We start from the raw sequence: 11,489 nt of genomic DNA on the forward strand, positions 1-11,489 counted from the left end.
CATCATTTATTTTTAACAGGACAAACTCCTGGGATCATCGATACCACAAAAATACTTTGGACGGCACAGATGTTTCAGGCCAGAATACGGACAAGGAAACACCCTGGGAATAAAAGACTGTGTTGTATTATTAGCGCTGGTTATTATTTGCTATTTAATGGCTGCAGATGGGGCTTTGCTTGCAGGAAGCCTCCTTGCGCCGAGGCCAGTGTGAATGATTTTCCTGGTGTCCCCCCCCCAGCTCAGGATAAACAGCTGGTCCCGACCTGCCACCGTAAATGCAGAACTAATTTCCTTTGTTTCTGTACTTTGATCATTATTCTCTCCCCAGAGTCCCTCTGGGCTTGCTGTGAAATGCACTGAAAAACAAGCCAGGGCCAAGGTCACTGGAGCTGCTGGGAAAAGGCCACATTAAGGGTTGTGTGGTTCAACCAGACACAGCTTTAGGGCTAATTGGAGAGAGAAAAAAAATATCTCTTTGACCATTACTGGAGCAAAACATCATTGCCCAAGCTGGGGTTTGTCCTCCCGCACATGGATTCATAGCAGGGTTTATATTCATCATATTGTAAACCATTTTCATAGGATCATAGAATCATGGAATCATTAAAGTTGGAAGGGACCTTAAGGATCATCCAGTTCCAACTCCCCTGCCCTGGGCAGGGACATCTCCCACCAGACCAGGTTGCTCCAAGCCCCATCCAGCCTGGCCTTGAACCCCTCCAGGGATGGGGCAGCCACAGCTTCTCTGGGCAACCTGTTCCAGTGTCTCACCTCCCTCACAGTAAAAAATTTATTTCTAGTATCTAATCTAAATCTCCCCTCTCTGAATTTAAAACCATTACCCTTTGTCCTGTCACGAATTTAAAAGACTTACCCTTTGTCCTGTCACTACACTCCCTGACAAAGAGTCCCTCCCCAGCTCTCCTGTAGGCTCTCTTCAGATATTGGAAGGCTGCTGTGAGTTCTCCCTGGAGCCTTCTCTTCTCCAGGCTGAACAACCCCAGCTCTCTCAGCCTGTCTCCATAGGAGAGGTGCTTCATCTTCGTGGCCCTCCACTGAACCTGTTCCAACAGATCCATGTCCTTCACTTCCACTGGACTGGTTTCAACAGGTCCATGTCCTTCCTGTGCTGAGGACTCCAAAGCTGGACACAGGGCTCCAGGTGGGGTCTCACAAGAGCAGAGTAGAGGGGTAGAATCACCTCCCGTGACCTGCTGGCCACGCTTCTCTTGATGCAGCCCAGGACACGGTTGGCTCTCTGGGCTGCCAGCACACACTGCCGGCTCATGTTGAGCTTCTCATCCACAAGCACTCCCAAGTCCTTCTCCTTAGGGCTGCTCTTTGGCCTAGAAAATCTCCAGATTTCCCTCCATCCTCTCTAAGTATTGCCACAAGCTTTGCAGCCTGTGCTTGACTCTTGTTTTTTTGCTCTTGGTGGCACTGAGATCATGACAACCCCAAGCCCTGAAAAGCCTGTGGGCTTCTCCCCTTCTGCCTCAAGCCCTCTGCACAGATTTAACATGACTTTTATTATCCCAGCTTTCTCCATGCAGGCTGCAAGCTGTGGTGTTGTCACTGCTTTGGGAGTTGCTTTGGAAAAGTGAAGGAGAGAAAATTAAGGAGAAATCCTTCAGGGGAGTTATTGGCTCTGGCATCTCCGCTCAGCTCCTAGAAGGAGCACATCTCAGCTCCAGACCCTATTAACTAGATGGTATGTAATCTTTGTTGTTGTTTAAAAAAAAATAAAATTATTAGCTGGGGAAAAAAAAAAATCATCATTTCAAAATGCTTCCTTATCTATACACAGCTTTATTTCTTTGGGTAGCCATTCCCGAAGCATAATCTCGTGTCAGAAGCAGGAATATTATCTGAGTTTTTCAATGGCTTTGGCTAAGGGCAAGTAAAAACACCTGAGCCTCATCTGAGCACATCGTGCACTTGTACCCCCATGTATCCACCATGGAAATACTTTAGGGGAGATGCTACAAATCACAGAATCACGGAATGATATGGGGTTGGAAGGGACCTCTGGAGATCATCCAGTCCAACCCCGCTGCCAGAGCAGGTCCCACAGGAACAGGTTTAGAATGTCTCCAGAGAAGGAGACTCCACTACCTCTCTGGGCAGCCTCTTCCAGAGCTCTGCCACCCTCACAGGAAAGAAGTTCCTCCTCATGTTTCTTATATTCTGGTTTGTGCCTGTTTCCCCTTGTCCTGTCCCTGGGCACCACAGAAAAAAAGGCTGTCCCCATCCTCCTGACACTCTCCCTTTAAGTATTTATAGGTGTTGATCAGATCCCCCCTCAGCCTTCTCTTCTCCAGACTAAAAAGACCTAAGTCCCTCAGCCTTTCCTCATAAGTGAGATGCTCCAGTCCCTCAGCATCTTCATAGTCTCTGCTGAACTCTCTCCAGCAGTTCCCTGTCCTTCTGGAACTGGGGAGCCCGGAACTGGACCCAGTGCTCCAGATGTGGCCTTCCCAGGGCAGAGTAGAGGGGGAGGATAACCTCAGTTTTTAATAAATAAAAACATTTCCAATCTCGGCTGGCTTCAAGCTCCAGCTAAAAACCAGCTGTCATCCCTGGAGATCCCAAGCAGGACTTATTTACACCAGCTGAGAGAGGGCGGGCAGCATTTAAGCTTACGACTCCGTTCCTGCACTGCTTGCATCCCCTCCCCTCGGTGCCGGGGTAGCCATGGAGATGGCTATGGAGAGCATCATCGTGCCCATGACAACTCTGCATGAGCGTCTTGAGCATCTTCAGAGCAGCCCAGTCTCTCCCTGGGCTTTTCCTTGCACCAGACGGTGATTATGGACTTATTCTCACTCCCATGCAGGCAACAGTAAAGCTTTCCCCCGCCAGCAGCTCCCTTTCCAAGATAAAAGGGCAGAAAATTAAACATATGGAGCAGATTTGGCATATAATGCCTGAATATTTGGTATCTAACGTCCCTTTGGTATATAATGTCAGCCTGATCCTCAGCATAAGCTTCCTAAAGAGCCTTTAATTTGTTGCTTTAGGGGAAAGAAAAGCTTTGGACTAAGTCACGCGCTGTCTTGGCTCAACATCCCAGATGGAAGGTGCTCCAAAATGGATGGAAAGGGGCACATCCCACAGGAAACTGTTTCAATAGATTAAATACCCTGATGGCTAAAAATCCAGCCCCATTTCCCCCAGGGGCACGTGTTTCCCAAACACAGTTCGTCTTCGCTTATTCTCATTTACACCCAGAGGAAAAAGGGATGAAGCCCCATAAAGCCAGGCCCAGTCCTGGGAACCCTTTATATGGAGGGAGAGAGGAAAATTGGGGTGGAAATGTGCTCGCTGGCTCAGCTGAGATGATTTGCATGACTATTGGGTTTAATCATCTCATCCTTGCCAAGCACGTGAGTTAGAAACCAGATCATGGGGTAAGAAAGCTTGATTCATTCTCACGTGAGTAAACAAGGTGAACAAATATATGACCAGAAACATGAATATAAAAGAAAAACATATAGCTAAGAGAAAAATGTAGCATTTTTAAATACTTTTCCATCTCCAACCTGGTTCTTGTTTCAGTTTTTCTTTTCTTTTTTATTATTACTAAAAATCAAACAATTGTCTGTATTTCCCGGGGTTCAGCTTACCCCATCTTGCCCCACAGCCCCTTTTTCCTACCGGAAAAACTGATTTTTCCTGCCCCTTTCCCAGCGCAACCCAGCCTGGAATCCACAGGGACCCCCGAGGACTGTGGCATTTTCCCTCCATACATCAAACCTCTGAAAAAAAAAGATGTTTCTGCCCGTTGGCTTTTCTGGGGGAACACAACATTGAAATACGTCAGCCGGGATTTCGGCACGCTCCTACAAGTTCTTGGCACACCGCTGATGTCTTTTGGGATAGGAGCAATTCCCAAAAGAGGGATCCGAGGCTGGCGCGGATGATTGATGTAAAAACGATGAGAATGGGAGCGTCTTGGCCCATCCCGGGTGTGCCCGGGTTTATTTTTAAGAAGGTGACCTCAGCGCAGCCACGTTATGTCATGCAACGCGCTTACGCCGCTGCTCTGATCTCGGAAAGTCTTCCGAGGGGATTGCAAGTTAAAAATAAATGGGAGAGGCAAAGGAAAGCCTCTCAGTGAGTCATATATTACAAGCCTTGCTGCGAGGAAAAAAAAATACGGATATTCAGCTTTTCCTGCGAAGGTGCCAGCTTCTGGTTAATTGCACCGCGCGGGGAAGTTTAGTGGAAGTGTTTGTTCCCACAGCTTTATGGAGGGACATCGTGTTTTAAAGGAGCCCAAACGCTGGGTTGTCTTTGTCTGTCTGAAAAACAGGAGATTCATTGATACGAAAGGACAGAACAAAGGGTTACATTTTTCTGCGAAGGGTTATGGCTCTTCCCCTTGCTTCTCCCCGGACACAGCGGGGAATTGTTCCCCCCGGAGGCACAAACTCTCCCTGTCCCACAGTGGCTGCTCCCAAGGCACTGGGACAAGTTATTTTTAAACCCCACGCTGGGCTGAAACCAAATTGGACAGCAAACATCTTCCTCGAGCGAGCGTGACTTACTTCTCCCATTTCCCATAAATTAATCCAGTGGGCAGGCAGGCAGGGAAGCTCAAATACCCAAATTTGATAATTTTTTTTTTTTCATCCATCAATGATAATTTTTTATCAGCGCTTGTTCCAAAATGAAAAAGTACTTCCAAAAAAAAGTCTTTTTAAGTTTTTTAATTTTTTTTTTTTTTAAATAAAAGCGGTTATTTTTGGGCAGGCAGGCAGGGAAGCTCAAATACCCAAATTTGATAATTTTTTTTTTTTCATCCATCAACTCACTTTTATTATCAGCGCTTGTTCCAAAATGAAAAAGTACTTCCAAAAAAAAGTCTTTTTAAGTTTTTTAATTTTTTTTTTTTTTAAATAAAAGCGGTTATTTTACCTTCCAGCACCTGGGTGATGCTGCCAACCCTGGGAGGGGTTGGAGGCACATTTTTGAGCGCTGGTTATCTCCCAAAGATGCAGTATCTCACTGGGAAGGCATCAGCCCGCGGCCAGGGAGGGTCCCATCCATAAGGAGCTTACGTGTGTCCCTGCCCGGAATAGCAGCTCTCACATGGGCAGAGGTTATTACACTCCTAATCAGATTGGAGCAGCTGGATGAACATTTACAGCCTTTTAAAGACAGTTGTCTAAAAGTAAAGAGAAGGAGGGTGCCTGCAGCCTCCAATATTTAACATTTCAGTTGATGCTCCCTGTGGAAGAGAAAGTCATATTAAATTAAATCATCCAATCTGCTTCCTCGAGGGTTGAGCTTCGTCTCTGAAACACAACAAGAAAAAGACTTGCCTTATTTCTTGCTTTCTCCCCACCAAAAAACCACCTTTCAGCAGTCCCCTGCCGGAGCCTCCTACCCGCAGGCAGGTCCCCGTGAGTCACATCTGCCCATAGATCGTGTCACAAAAAGCCATCACCGGCGAGGAAAGCAGATCATCGCGGGGTGGGGGGGACAAGCTCCTCCCCAGCATCACAGCTGAAAGGAGTCTCGTTTACTACAGCACTCATAAAGTGATTTATTTTTTCCGTGCTTTGCGCTCCTTGGCTTTGCAACAGAGCTGGCCACACAAAAAAAAAAAATTTAAAAAATAAAATAAAAAAAAAACCCTCCTGGAAGCAGCGTGAGGTGTCGCTTGGAAAGTTTGGGTTGTTTGCTTTTCCCCCTCCGTGGTTCCTCTCCTGGCACGTTGTTCATGCCCTTACGTGCCTCCGGGATTAGGGACTGGCTGGGGCTTCTCCTCCCCACCGTCCCAGGTTGTGTAACTCCTCGCTGATGATCCTCTGGGAGTGTGTGTGTGTGTTTAATGTCCTGCTCCTGCCATTTTCCCTCCTGGGCTGCTTCCATCCCCAGCAAAAGCCTAAAAATTTATATAGTCCTTTGAACTTTTTTTTTTTCTTCTTTTTATAAGAAAACTTATGGTTTCCAAGAGCAAAGGAGAAATGCCTTCCATGAGCTGCACTTTCCTCTCCTGCAGTTTAACACAGAATAACGGTGCAGGTAAAGATTTCTACACAGCGCATGGAAAATCCCTTCTTCTACTAAAAACAGGCCTAAAAAAATGACATTTCCTTTCTCTCAGCCTTTTCATGGGGTCTGCAGGGCCACGAGCCCTGGCCTTGCTTTACCCAAGTCGTGCAATGAAGCCCTCACCTCCAAAGAAAATGCAAATATCCTAATAAAGCTTTGACTTTTTATTTACACACTGATGTGGGAAAATAACAGCCTGACCAAGCCACATCTTTCCTTTCTTGCTGGAAAGCAAGTGCTCCCAGCACTTTCCTTCCCTGCCCTGCCATCACCCTGTTTATTCCCCAAATTGCATTTTCTCTGCTCTCATCCAGGCAGGAGCCGAATATTACCGAGACATCTGGCTCCCAAGAAAAATCCAAAGTAGAGCATTTTAACTTAAAAGAGACTATTCTGTGGTAAAACCAGAGAATAAACCAAGCTCTCCAAAGCACATTTCATCAACCCCCCAAACACAGCATTTATTTCCACTTTTTTTTGCCTTTGGAGGGTTTAAGGAGGTTTCCCGATGAGCTAAGTGTGGTTTGAGGTGGGGTGAGCTTGAGCCCAGATTTTTTGCCGGCTCCAGGGAGTGATGTGGGGATGGGGACAGGCTGTGGGACTTACCCCTATCTTCAAACTCCAACAAATTGCCCCAAAACCCCTGTAAATCTCCCATGAACTATTTTGATACCTTCTCCTGCCTTTGTAAGCTGTGGCTACTTCTGCAAGCAAGTTGTGTGAATAAAAACGTTTTGCATGAATTAAAGCAAAAAAAAAAAAGAAGAGGAAATCAATGAGGAGCAATGAAGCGGGGTAAGATGAACCCAGGTCCTTTCCCAGCTCATCATTAAATCAAAGTCAGTGTTTTCCACTCGTTACGAGAAAAATCCATCCCATTAATGATTTCTAACTTGGCACCAACCCCCGCCGCACTTAGCGTCCCATTATTTCCTCCATTCCCCATCGCTGCCTGAGCTGCAGAGGAAGAAGGGCCAAACCTCCAGCGGAGATCGATGCAGCTCTTGGCTCGCTGCCGGGAGAAATTTTACCCCAAGAAACCATGTGGCACATGGCTCCGTCAAATAGATCCCGTGGATATACTGGTTTGGGTGGTTTTAACACTGCTAACTTCCACAATAAATTAAAAATTAATTTGGTAGTCGATAGGCTGCCCCTGCTTGATTTGCAGCTGGGATCCATCAGAGTTTCTATATTTCCCCCAACAAGAGCAGAGCTTCCTCTGAAATATATTATTGTAGAAAAATTCTGATTTTTACAAAGCAGGGATGAATTCACCCCAACCATCTCATTCCCAGTGCTGTCTGTCTTTCTTTTCCTGGCTTTGGGTTTTACATAGCCCAATGAAGAGTGTTTAAAGCAAAGCCAGGGAATCAGGAGCCATCTGTGCATCCACATGAGGAACAAATACGCCTGTGTATTGTAGGAGAGAGCTTCAACAGGCTCGCTGACCTTAATCCTGCCCCCCTTATTTAATTTTCTCCTCCAGAAATTAATATGGATGCCTCCCCAGCGCAGCTAAAGCACCCAGTGCATCCCATTTCCCTGCCAGACAGAAATTACTATTTTTTATTTTTTTTTTTAGCATAATCTGGCCAGATGGATAAACAAACGTATGGAGCATTGGGGTGGAAATCCTCTTTATGGCCAGATGTGCTCAGCCATCCAGGGGTGGGAACATCACTGGGTCAGCTGTACCTGGCCCACCTATTTTGGGCAGCGAAACTGGGTAGGGTTTTGACTATATTGCGTGGCCGTGTCAAAATTAGTCTCAGTGCAATTAGTTTCGAGCTTAATTTGCATCTCCCAACCACCATGCAAGCATCCTGGGTTGCTCTGGGCTCAACCCGTTTATTACAACCCATCCTAACTCTAAAAGATGGGAATAAGTCCCTGTTCTGGTCTTTAGGTCTCTACACCCAGACATGCCCTTACCCTCCGAAATGGGGTTCTGCAAAATCCCCAGCTCCCATTGAGTATCAGGGTACCTCAACACAAAACACAACTGCTCTGCACAGGAGTGTTTTACTCCTCCAGAGCGAGACAAACTCAGAGACAAACTCATCCTTTCCCCTGTAGCTCTTGAATCTATTTTATTTTGTATCCATCAACCCGTAGAGCATCTCTGCTTCCCAGGATAATGGATTTGGAGCAACTACTAAAAGCATCCTTTCCTCGCCCAGAGCCTTGACCCCCGAGATTTCCAAGCCATCCCTGATGGCCCCATCAATATTTCTTCAATAAACCATCCAAGCTTTCCAAACCAGCCCCAGCTCCCTGCTGATCCCATCGATATTTCTTGAATAAACCATCCCAGCGCTGCCATTTTCCAGCCACCCCTTTGGCCGTCGGTGTTGCCTCCCGTTGCCCGGATCATCTGGGAGGGATGATAGGGGGTGAAGCTGAATTTTGTGGGATGCTGGCTGTGGTTTTCCCTAGGGAAGGAGGATGGATGGTGGCCAGGCTGTGCAGGGCTGGGCTGCGCAGGAGCCAGCTCCTCCCTCTCGCTATTTATTCCTCCCCGTCGCTCTGCGGCCGAGGCTGAATCACCCCGAACTGAGCAAGCAACGGGCTCCTAGCCGGTGAGTGTCGGGAAATAAGGGACACGGGGGGCTTCGGGTGGGAGAAATCCAGAGCTGAGGGGGCTTTTAACACCCAGCAGCATCACAGGGGATGGGGGGCTGCCTCCTCTCCCCGCCGTCGCTGCCTAAAAATAGATATTTTTCAGCTCAGAAGGCGAGCGTCCTCCTTAGAAGACAGAGCTCTGCTTCTCCCCGCTGCTTGTTTATTCAGGGCTGATTCAAAGCTGATCCTGGTGGGAGATTTCTTTCTCCCCCTCCTCCCCCGAGCTACCTGGAGGGGTTTGTTTGTTTCCTTGGCTCCCAGCTGCGCAGGATTTTGTTCCCCCCGTTATTTGGGGGGTTAAAAATAAAGGGGGTGGGGGTGGATTTCTTAAAAGTAGAGGTGGCATTTTCAGAAAACAAACTGCCAGCCTCCATCCCATCCCCCTTCCCCATGGATTTTTCCTGATTTTTTACCCCCCCCCATGAGCCAGGAGGAGCATCACCAGGAGGGTCCGGACACCCCCGTTCCTGAGCATCTTCCCACCCTCCTCGCCGCATCGCTCTTCCACCTTCCTCTTCCCCACCTCCTTTCCCTTCTCCTCTCCCCTCGGGCACCTTAACAAGGTTGTTTCCGCAGTTATTTTGGCACCAGGGTGTTGGTTTTCCTCTCCAAACCCGAGGGCGCCTTCTCGCCAGCCCTGCGCACGTAATTGCTGCCTGCGATCCCTCCTCGCATCCTCCATTTTCCGCTTCCCCCTCGGCCCTGAAGGAGCTCCCTTCTTTCCTCCAACGCAAGCACGGATATAAATCACTCCCATATACATCACCTAAATTAATTCCTCATTGCTGCCTGCCTACCTTCACCCACAGGGAGGAAAAAGTGGGAGAAGGACGTTAAAAAGAGTCAGGGAAAAATACCTGCGGAGCCATTCGATAACGTAATTTAATAATATTCTCATGATCACACTGTAAATATTATTCCCAAGCAGAGGGAAGCCAGCTCTGACCCCAAAAAAGCAGCTCCCTCGTCCCTATCACCCACAGGGGGTTTGTGCCAGCGACCGCATTTCTGTGGGGAGGAGGTCAGCTGCCCAAGGAGGTCAGTAATTAGCAGCGCAAACGCAAACGAGCCTTCGCCCTGTTTATCAGAGCTCGTCTCCGCGAAGGCAATTAGAGGAGCAGGTCGGTGCTGCCAGGCTGGAATATCCTCCGGGGCTTTGCTGTAACCTGTTTTCATCCAGGGGCTGATTTTGCCGCCGCGGGGAGTCGCATCTTCAAAAAATTTGCCAATTTGCTGCTTTTTTCCCCCTCTATTTCCTTTATTTTTATCGAGTGCCCAAGGAGCGTTTGCCCATCCAAGTTTTTACCCTGTCTTTTGGCTATTTTTAACCCCCCTGACCTCATCCTCACTCCCAGCGGGTGGGTGCTGCTGGGCGAGGGAGGCAGAAAAGCTGCTCCAAAGTGGGGGGCCTGCACCCAATTTTTTTTCCCCCCAAGACCTGGTTTTCCTCCTCATGACAGGGGACAGGCTCGTGCATCCCCCCCTGCTCTTTTAATCAAGCCTCTTGCTAATGATCTCAACCAAAACACTGACATTAAAGGATCTTAATTCAACCATTTCTGGATGTAAAAACGGAGGAACGAGCATCGTTATCTGAAGGCAAAGAGAGATTAATTTGCTTTTTATGGACCGTAAACACAGAGCTAACACACAACAGAGGAATATCAGGCTTAAACAAGGGTTTGTTCTCCCTGTTTGTGCTGTTAAGGGTAATATCTCACGTGAGACCATCATCAATTCCTGGCATTAAACTCGTCTCTGGGCTGGGTGGTGACTCTTAAGGAAGCTGACCCATTAGTTGCTGAAAAAAAACCCCACTCAGGACCCAAACCTTAATTTTTTCTTCTTACTTGTAACGTTAACCAGCAAACACATTGGAAGCATCCAAGGATGCTGTGAAAAGCCCACCCACACTTGGCCAGGCGTGCTTTCCTCTCCCTCCCCAGCATCCTGGCGTGCACAGGGGGGATTTTTGGGCACAAGGGGATTTTCCGTCCCAGGCAGGATGGAAAAACCCTTCGCTGTTGCTGGGCTCACATATTAAACACGAGGGCAGCAGCAATTCACTGGGTTCGCATGTTAAACACAAGGGTAACAGTAATTCAGTGCTCCTTGGTGTTGCGGGGAGGCATCCGAAGGGATTTTGCAGTTTAGGAAGCATTTTCCAAAGGTCATTCCAAAGGATTTGTGGATGTGGTGTGTATCAGACAGGCTGGATTATACAGAGGAAGAGAAATGGCTCGTTAAAAATGGAATTTCACCCTTGCCAGCCCACCAGCTAACGTAGGAGACGCCTGGCGTGCCCCTGGGATGCCAGCAGCAAACTGCTGAGTAAGCAGATATTTGCAAACACATTCGACTAGAAAAATGCTGGTTTCCAGTAAAGGCCTGTTGAACATTAACAGGGACTTGGGCAAAACACGCTGAATTTTGTTCTTTGGGGAAAAGAACCCTCCTTCAGGGCAAGGCAGGCGCTGGCCTCCTTGCAGCCCCGGGGACCCAAAAGCTTTGAGATTGGGATTAATCTGTTTATAGCCGTCAATCCTTGCACATCATAAATCTCATTTATATCATCTGATTGGATAGAGAAGATTTGATAAGTGGATTTATACCTCCCCACCCAGTGCAGCGTTTTTTCCCAAAAGGTCTTTTTCTCCTATTTTAAAATCGCCCTTACTAGCAGAGGGTCTGTTGGAGAGGTGGGCGATATGTATAAAAATATAAATATATATAAAATATTAATATATATATGAAAGTAAGAGGGTTTGAGGGGGATAAATATGTATTTAAGTCTAAAG

The 11,489-nt window shown here is 47.5% G+C and overlaps 1 protein-coding gene across 1 annotated transcript in view; it reads left to right on the forward strand.

Annotated features, from left to right (window-relative positions):
* Positions 1-8,504: 8,504 nt before the first annotated feature.
* The window catches only part of PRNP (prion protein), a 5,604-nt gene continuing 2,619 nt past the window's right edge, over positions 8,505-11,489 (forward strand). The window contains exon 1 of the mRNA XM_014945483.1: positions 8,505-8,648. The gene's annotated coding sequence lies outside the window, so the exon portion shown is untranslated. The remainder of the gene's footprint in view (positions 8,649-11,489) is intronic.

Source organism: Calidris pugnax, unplaced genomic scaffold, assembly GCF_001431845.1.
Source record: "Calidris pugnax isolate Ruff unplaced genomic scaffold, ASM143184v1 scaffold120, whole genome shotgun sequence".
In the NCBI taxonomy this organism is placed as follows: Eukaryota; Metazoa; Chordata; class Aves; order Charadriiformes; family Scolopacidae; genus Calidris; species Calidris pugnax.